The 9,342-nt window shown below is 46.1% G+C and overlaps 1 protein-coding gene across 2 annotated transcripts in view; it reads left to right on the top strand.

Annotated features, from left to right (window-relative positions):
• Positions 1–47: 47 nt before the first annotated feature.
• Positions 48–9,342, top strand: part of casp3b (caspase 3, apoptosis-related cysteine peptidase b) — a 40,885-nt gene continuing 31,590 nt past the window's right edge. For both annotated transcript variants that reach the window (XM_043705779.1, XM_043705770.1), the window contains exon 1: positions 48–170. The gene's annotated coding sequence lies outside the window, so the exon portion shown is untranslated. The remainder of the gene's footprint in view (positions 171–9,342) is intronic.

The following is a 9,342-nucleotide window of genomic DNA, read 5'->3' as shown; positions in this document are numbered from 1 at the left end:
TCTTCAGCACTGCGCCTGCGCGGATTGGTTTGTTGTTGTGGGGTGGGGTTGACGTCCCCTGGACAGACAGGAGCACGTTTGGAATGAGGAGCGGTTGGTGACGTATCGTTAGTGGGAGCTGGCGTTCCAGTCTGAGCCAAGCTGCGACCGGACTGGACGTGAAGTGAAAGGTGGGTAATTTTCTTTTAAAATAGCGTTTTGTCCGTTCAGGCTTTTGTTCGCTCTATGAATAAACAATAACTCCAACTTGCACTAACGGGGGCGGTGTTTACCCTGTACTATGTTTTTATTCTAAAGCTATCTTTCTGTGTCTTAGGTGTGGTAAATGCCCCCCCCCATCCGACTGCCTGCATTCTGATCAGCTGCAACCTCCTGTCTCCCACCGCTTTGTTGCTCTAACCTGGCGAGCTTTGCAATGTCTTGAGTTTAAGAGAATCCTGCCCTACTTTTGTTTTTATGAGGGCGCATTTACCTAAAGTGTATAGACTACAAAAGTTGCCAGGTTGGCAGTGCAGAGTTCGTGTAGTTGCTTTGCCTTCATTTGTGTATTTCTTCTGAGTTTCTCAACGTTAAAAAAAACGCTATCCTTGGGGATCCAGAATGTTTATGATTGATTTCACTTGTCTTTCTTTTAATGTTGAGAAGGCGAGCTCCTGTCAGGTACGTATAGTACTGCCAGCGCCTGTTTAAGATGAAACCAAAACCATTCTTACACTCGTTTTGTTTACACAAGGAAAGGAAGCGAAGTCAATCCAAAAACGTACGCTTTAAAAACAAATTGAGGCTTGCTTATCAAATTATTTTATTGGACAGTGTGTTTGGTTCCATCTCTTTCTTCCCTCACCCAGCGCAAAGTAATTAAAATAATCATTCATGTACTGAAAATTTTGCAGTTGATAATCGTTTTGAGTTTGTCCTAAATTGATGCTATTTTGGGTGAGCAGAAATGATAGTAGCGTTGCAAGTGCTGTCTTATACAGTTGGGAGAAAGTGCCACACCAAGGCACAAACAAGCTTGATAAATTAAGAGGAACCGTGACAAGTGCAATATTGACAAAACATAGATCCTTATGTGTAGTTATAATTTGGTTCTTCTTATCAGGTTTTTTATTTTAACGATGTGATGTCAAGAAAGCACAACACCTCTCTTTCTTCAGGAGGACAAGGAAAATTAGCATTTCTTTAAATACCTCTATCAGTTTTATACATGCATCATAGAAGACATTCTATCTGGATGTATCACAGCTTGGTATGACAACTATTCTTTGCAGGACTGTAAGAAACTAGAGTTGTGAACACAGTCCAATCCATCAAGCAAGCCAACCTTCCTTCCATTGACGCCATCCATACTTCTTGCTGTCTCAACAATGCAGCTAACATCATCAAATACCTCTTCTCTGCCACCCCCCATTCCAGTTATAATGTCTTCCAACCACTTCTGTTGGTGAGATTGCATTATATACCCCCTAATAGTGAGAGGGAAATTGAGAAACAAATTTGTAAGGGGATCTCAGCTATGTAAAAATAATAGGGTGGCTATGGTAGGGGATTTAACTTTTCAAACATAGACTGGGAGAAAGTGAGGACTGTGGATGCTGGAGATCATAGCTTAAAAATGTGTTGCTGGAAAAGCGTAGCAGGTCAGGCAGCATCAAAGGAGTAGAGAATCGCGTTTTGGGCATGAGCCCTTCTTCAGGAATGAGGAGGGTGTGCCAAGCAAGCTAAGATAAAAGGTAGGGAGGAGGGACTTGGCGTCGTGTTGCCATGGTCTGGCGATGGAGGAGGCCAAGGACCTGCATGTCCTTTGAGGAGTGGGAGGAGGGGTTAAAGTGTTCAGCCACGGGGAAGTTGGGTTGGTTGGTGCGGGTGTCCCAGAGGTGTTCTCTGAAACTTTCTGCAAGTAGGCGGCCTGTCTTCCCAATTTATAGGAGGCCACGTCGGGTGCAGTGGATGCAGTAAATGATGTGTGTGGAGGTACAGGTGAGTTTCTGATGGATATGGAAGGATCCCTTGGGGCCTTGGAGGGAAGTGAGGGGGGAGGTATGGGCGCAAGTTTTGCATTTCTTGCGGTTGCAGGGGAAGGTGCCGGGAGTGGAGGTTGGGTTGGTGAGGGATATGTGGATCTGATGAGGGAGTCACGGAGGGAGTGGTCTTTTCTGGGTTGTTCGGTATTGGAATTGGTCCTCCTGGAAGCAGATGCGGCGAAGGCGAAGGAATTGGGGATATGTGATGGCGTTTTTACAGGGGGCAGGGTGGGAGGAGGTGTAATCTAGGTAGCTGTGGCAGTCAGTTGGTTTATAGTAAACGTCAGTGTTGAGTTGGTCGTCCGAGATAGAAATGGAGAGGTCTAGGAAGGGGAGGGAGGAGTCTGAGATGGTCCACGTAAATTTGAGGTCGAGGTGGAAGGTGTTAGTAAAGTGGATGAACTGTTCAACCTCCTCGAGGGAGCACGAGGTAGCGCCGATACAGTCATCGATGTAGCGGAGGAAAAGGTGGGGAGTGGTGCCAATGTAGCTGCAGAAGTTGGACTGTTCCACATATCCAACGAAGAGGCAGGCATAGCCGGGGCCCATGCGGGTGTCCATGGCTACTCCTTTGGTTTGGAGGAAGTGGGAGGATTGGAAAGAGAAGTTGTTCAGAGTGAGGACCAGTTCAGTCAGTCGAAGGAGGGTGTCAGTGGAAGGGTACTGGTTGGTTCGGCGGGAAAGGAAGAAGCGGAAAGTTTTGAGGCCTTCATGATGGGGGATGGAGGTGTATAGGGACTGGATGTCCATGGTGAAGATAAGGTGTTGGGGGCCGGGGAAGTGAATATCGTGGAGGGCGTGGGTGGTATCCCGAACGTAGGTGGGGAGTTCTTGGACTAAGGGGGACAGGTCCGTGTCAAGGTATGCAGAAATGAGTTTGGTGAGGCGGGAGCAGGCTGAGACAATGGGTCGTTGGGGCAGTCAGGTTTGTGGATTTTGGGCTGGAGGTAGAAACGGGCGGTGTGGGGTTGTGGGACTGAGGTTGGAGGCGGTGGATGGGAGATCCCCTGAGGGGAATGAGATTATGGATGGTCTGGGAGATGATGATGGTTTGGTGGTGGGAGGTGGGGTCATGGTCAAGGGGCAGTAGGAGGAGGTGTCTGCGAGCTGGCGTTTAGCCTCAGCAATATAAAGATCTGTGTGCCAAACTACCACCGCGCCTCCCTTGTCTGCCGGTTTCATGGTGAGGTTGGGGTTGGAGTGGAGGGCTGCGAGGCCTCTTACCCGCCCTCGATCTCTTCATAGCCAACTGCTGCCACGACATTGACCGCCTCTACCTGTCCACCCCTCTAAAACACCCACTCCAACCCCTCACCCTCGTAACGTGCAGCCCTCCGCTTCCCTGGCCCCCAAAACCTTATCTTCACCATGGACATCCAGTCCCTATACACCTCCATCCGCCATGACCAGGGCCTCCAACCCTCCGTTTCTTCCTTTCCCGATGTCCGCAACAGTGCCCTTCCACCGACACTCTCATTCGTTTGGCCGAACTGGTCCTCGCCCTTACCAATTTCTCCTTTCAATCCTCCCACTTCCTCCAGACCAAAAGGGTAGTCATGGGCACCTGTATGGGCCCCAGCTATGCCTGTCTCTTTGGCTACATAGAACAGTCCATCTTCAGTAATTACACCGGCACCACTCCCCACCTCTTCCTCTGCTGCATTGATTACTGCATTGGCGTCACATCGTGCTCCCGCAAGGAGATTGAGCAATTCATCAACTTCACCACATTCCACCCTGACCTTAAATTTACCTGGACCATCTCTGACACCTCCCTCCCCTTCCTGGACCTCTCCATCTCCATTAATGACGACCGTCTTGACACCGACATTTTTTACAAACCCACCGGCTCCCACAGCTACCTGGATTACACCTCTTCCCATCCTACCTCCGGCAAAAATGCCATCCCGTATTCCCAATTCCTCCGCCATATCTGCTCCCAGGAGGACCAGTTCCACCACAGAACACACCAGATGGCGGCCTCCTTTAGAGTCCGCAATTTCCCTTCCCACGTGGTTAAAGGTGCCATCCAATGCATCTCGTCCATATTCCGCACCTCCGCCCTCAGACCCCACGCCTCCAACCGTAACAAGGACAGAACGCCCTGGTGCTCACCTTCCACTCTACCAACCTTCGCATAAACTAAATCATCCGCCGACATTTCCACCACCTCTAAACGGACCCCACCACCAGGGATATATTTCCCTCCCCACCCCTTTCCGCCTTCCGCAAAGACCACTCCCTCCGTGACTACCTGGTCAGGTCCACGCCCCTCTACAACCCACCCTCCCATCCTGGCACCTTCCCCTACCACCGCAGGAATTGCAAAATCTGCGCCCACACCCCTCCCTCACCTCTATCCAAGGCCCTAAAGGAGCCTTCCACATCCATCAACGTTTTACCTGCACATCCACCAATATCATTTATTGTATCCGTTGCTCCCTATGTGGTCTCCTCTACACTTGGGAGACTGGACGCTTCCTAGCAGAGCGCTTTAGGGAACATCTCTGGGACACCCGCACCAATCAACCACACCGCCCTGTGGCCCAACATTTCAACTCCCCCTCCCACTCTGCCGAGGACATGGAGGTCCTGGGCCTCCTACACCACTGCTCCCTCACCACCAGACGCATGGAGGAACAACGCCTCATCTTCCGCCTCTGACAACGTCATCCCCAGGGCATCAATGTGGACTTCAACAGTTTCCTCATTTCCCCTTCCCCACCCCACCTCAGTTCCAAACCTCCAGCTCAGCATTGTCCCCATGACTTGTCCTACCTGCCTATCTTTTCCACCTATCCACTCCATCTTCATCCCCTCCCCCACTCACCTACTTTCTCCCCACCCCTACCCTCCTCTCATTTATCACTCCGCCTGAATTCCTGATGAAGGGCTTTTGCCCGAAACGTCGATTTTACTGCTCCTCGGATGCTGCCTGAACTGCTGTGCTTTTCCAGCACCACTAATCCAGATTAGGTTTATTCCCCATCCTTGTCTTGGCGAGGAGATGGTGATGAGCCACCATCCTGAACTACTTCAGATAGTGTGTTGGTGCTTCCACAGTGTTGAGATGAAGGGAGTACCAGGGGTTTAACCCAGTGATAATGAAAGAATGGTGCGAGATTTGGATGGGGCCTTCCAAGCAATGGTATTCACACACATCTGTCTTTGTGCTTTGTAATGGTAGATGTTGTGGATTTGGAGGTGTTTAAGAACTCCTGATGAGTTTCATAAGTGCATCTTGTAGATAGCTCACATTACTGCTATTGTTCCTTGATGGTGGGGGGATTGAATGTGGTAGATATATACTGCTAGTCAAGCAGACTGTTTTGTCCTGGAGTCTGTTAACCCTCTTGAGTGTTAGAGTGCTGTAAACATCCAGGCAAGTGGGGAGTATTTCATAACTACTCAATTTGTGCCTTGTAGACTGGCAATGGGAAGTCAGAAGTTGAGGCAATCGCTGTAGATTTGCAATGTTCTTGTTCCTTGTATGTTCTTATATGATCATTTAACTATGTTGAAGGAGACATGAATGATGCTGTGTATTGTACAAACATCCCAACTTTTATTGCGCACTGGTTACTGAAGGTATCTTGTGCTTTGGGATATTTGATTCTATTGCAGATGCTATGTAAATTCAAGTTATTGGTCTTGCTGGACATAATTAGAATTGCAGAGTTCTAAAAATGATGTTCCAACATTTAAAGTACTCTATTTTTGACTGCAGGGCAATATGAAAGTGCTAATTGATTCAGATATTCATCGGAGAAGTAGGTAAAAATGAATAATGTCATTAAAGATATTGATGAATAATGTCATTTTGTACTTGAGAGGTATATAAACTAAGCAGTGCTTATGAGGAAGAGTGGGATAAGACAGAAAATGGTGTGAGTTCTGTTAGATTAGAGCTCGTCATGGAACTAGTACAAGTCTCAATGGATTCAGGTGCATTCATTACATCAATACCAATGAAGTCATTTCCCATGTGGCTCCGGCAAATTGAGATTACCTCATCATTATTGATGAAAATCCAGCTGTATAATGTGAACTAAACGCATTTTCAGCATTACCTTCCAAATCTGCAACCCCCTTGACCTAGAAGGAAAAGGACAGCACTGTATTGCAATACAGCCACTTGTAAACTCTCTTCCTCTTGTCCATACCTCCTGCGCACTGTAGCGAAGGTATCTCATCACCACCTTCTTGAGGTCAGTTAGGGATTGAAAGTAAATGCTAGTTTAGCTAATGGCGCACATGTTACATGAATGAACAAATAAAAATCTCAATTTGTTAAATTGTTTTAGTACAATAACAGTTTAGGTTCCTGAAATTCCTTGATTACAGTATGCTAGTGAATGCGAAAGTGAAGGAATTATTTAAACAAAAAATAGCAGTAATGGAAAAGTCAAGTTTGAATGCCAGAATTGATATGATTGGTTTATTTCTTGTCATGTGTACTGAGGTACAGTGAAAAGATTTATGAGCAGTATAGGCAGATCATAGTGCAGGTTGTTCTGTTGTAATGTGCATTTCATTAACACAAATTTGCTGTAACATGATTGAATTGGGGACACTTTCTAAAGCTCAAACTTTTGAAACTTATGTTGACTATAATGTAATTACACTACCAATACTTTAATTGCTGCTTCAAAAGAGTGATTTTTCTATAATGTTCTGTTACACAAGAACGCATATTATAGAAGAACTACCAGTAAGCAAGGATATATTTAGATTACTTAGTGTGGAAACAGGCCCTTCGGCCCAACAAGTCCACACTGACACGCTGAAGCACACCCACCCAGACCCATTCCCCTACATTTAACCCCTGCACCTAACACTACGGGCAATATAGATCATTGGGTGAAAAAAACCTTAAGAGACATTAAGGTTACATCTCTCAAGATGTGCACTAGGCAGGATCAACTTTAGCAAGGTCAGCATTATTTGAAGTTAGTGGGTCTAATGCTCAGTCTAATGATGGCCAGTAAGAAGCTGTTCCTGAACCTAATGGTGTGTGTTCAAACTTCTGTGTCTTCTGCCCGATGGAAGAGGTTGTAGAAGATCATTTGCCAGGATGGAATGGTTCTTTGATGCCGATGATTTGGAGGTGCCAGTGCTGGACTGAGGTTTACAAAGTTAAAAATCGTACAACACCAGTTTAGATTAGATTCCCTACAATGTGGAAGCAGATTCTTCGTCCCAACAAGTCCACACCGACCCTCCGAACAGTAATCCACCCAGACCCATTTCCCTCTAACTAATGACACATAACACTATGGACAATTTAGCATGGCCAATTCACCTGGCCTGCACATCTTTGGACTGTGGGAGGAAACCGGAGCACCTGGAGAAACCCACGCAGACGCAGGGAGAATGTGCAAACTCCATACAGACAGTTGCCTGAGGCTGCAATCGGATCTGGGTCCCTGGTGCTGTGAGGCAGCAGTCCTAATTACTGAGCCATCGTGCTGTCCTAATCACCTAATGAAGGAGCAGCACTGTGAAAGTTAGTGCTTCCAAATAAACCAGTTGGACTATAACCTGGTGTTCTTTGATGTTGGCAGCCTTTCTGTGGCAATGAGCTATGAAAATGGAGTGTACGTATGGAAGGTTGGCTTCCGTGATGATCTGCACTGTGCACACCACCTTCTGTTGTTTCTTATGGTCTTACAGTTGCCGTACCGTGCCGTTATGCACCCAGACAGTATGCTTTCATTAATGCATCTGTAAAAGTTGGTGAGGGTCCTTTTGGACATGCCAAATTTCCTGAGCAGCTGAGGAAGAAGAGTGTTGTTGTGCCTTGAGCATCGCATCTACTTGGGAAGTCCAGGACAGTAGCTATAATAACTCCTCAGAACGTGACACACTCCATCCTCTTGACCTCTGTTCCGTTGATCTAAATGGGGATAGGTTCTCCTCCTTTCGTTCCGAAGTCAACGATCAGTTCTTTAGTTTTACTAACATCGAGAGAGAGGTTGGTCTCATTGCACCACATCACCAAGTCCTGTATCTCCTTTCTGTATTTTGATTCATTGATGTTTAGATATCTGTCCCACTATGGTGGTGCATAGAGAGACCATTTGGTACATCATGTCTGCACGAAGATGAAAACAGTACAGATGAAAGGTTCAAAACAACAATTTGAACTTGTAAATCTCTGACAAAGTGCCGTGAGAGATTTTTACAGCTTTAGGAATACTAACATAGGAATGTAGAAAACAGGAGGAGGCCATTCAGGCCTTTGGGTCTGTTCCACCATTCAGAATGAATGTAGCTGAATATTCCACCTCATTAATCTGTTCCTTAATCTGTTATTTGGATGGAACTGAGAAATAAGAAAGGTATGATCACCTTATGGGATTGTATTATAGTCCCCCCAATAGTCAGAGGGAATTGAGAAACAAACTTGTAAGGAGATTTCAGCTATCTGTAAGAATAATAGGGTAATTATGGTAGGGGATTTTAACTTTCCAAACATCAACTGGGACAGCCATAGTGATAAAGGTTTAGATGGAGAGGAATTTCTTAAGTGTGTACAAGACAATTTTCTGATTTCAGTATGTGGATGTACCTACTAGAGAAGGTGCAAAACTTGACCTACTCTTGGGAAATAAGGCAGGGCAGGTGACTGAGGTGTCAGTGGGGGAGCACTTTGGGGCAAGCGACCATAATTCTATTTGTTTTTAAAGTAGTGATGGAAAAGGTTAGACCAGATTTAAAAGTTGAAGTTCTAAATTGGAGAAAGGCAAGAACTTTCAAAAGCAGATTGGAGGCAGATGTTTGCAGGTAAAGGCAGGGCTGGAAAATGGGAAGCCTTCAGAAATGAGATAACAAGAATCCAGAGAAAGTATATTCCTGTCAGGGTGAAAGGGAAGGCTGGTAGGTATAGGGAATGCTTGATGACTAAAGAAATTGAGGGTTTGGTTAAGAAAAAGAAGGAAGCATATGACAGGTATAGACAGGATAGATCGAGTGAAACCTTAGAGTATAAAGAAAGTAGGAGTATACTTAAGAGGGAAATCAGGAGGGCAAAACGGGAACACGAGATAGCTTTGGCAAATAGAAGTAAGGAGAATCCAAAGGGTTTTTACAAATATATTAAGGACAAAAGGGTAACTAGGGAGAGAATAGGGCCCGAAAATGTGTTGCTGGAAAAGCGCAGCAGGTCAGGCAGCATCCAGGGAACAGGAGAATCGACGTTTCGGGCATAAGCCCTTCAGGAATGAGGGAAGTTTGTTCAGCAGGCTAAGATAAAAGGTGGGGAGGAGGGACTTGGGGGAGGGGTGTCGGAAATGTGATAGGTGGAAAGAGGTCAAGG

The sequence above is a fragment of the Chiloscyllium plagiosum genome, chromosome 2 (genome assembly GCF_004010195.1).
Source record: "Chiloscyllium plagiosum isolate BGI_BamShark_2017 chromosome 2, ASM401019v2, whole genome shotgun sequence".
Classification (NCBI taxonomy): domain Eukaryota; kingdom Metazoa; phylum Chordata; class Chondrichthyes; order Orectolobiformes; family Hemiscylliidae; genus Chiloscyllium; species Chiloscyllium plagiosum.
This window is presented reverse-complemented; position numbering and strand designations above follow the sequence as displayed.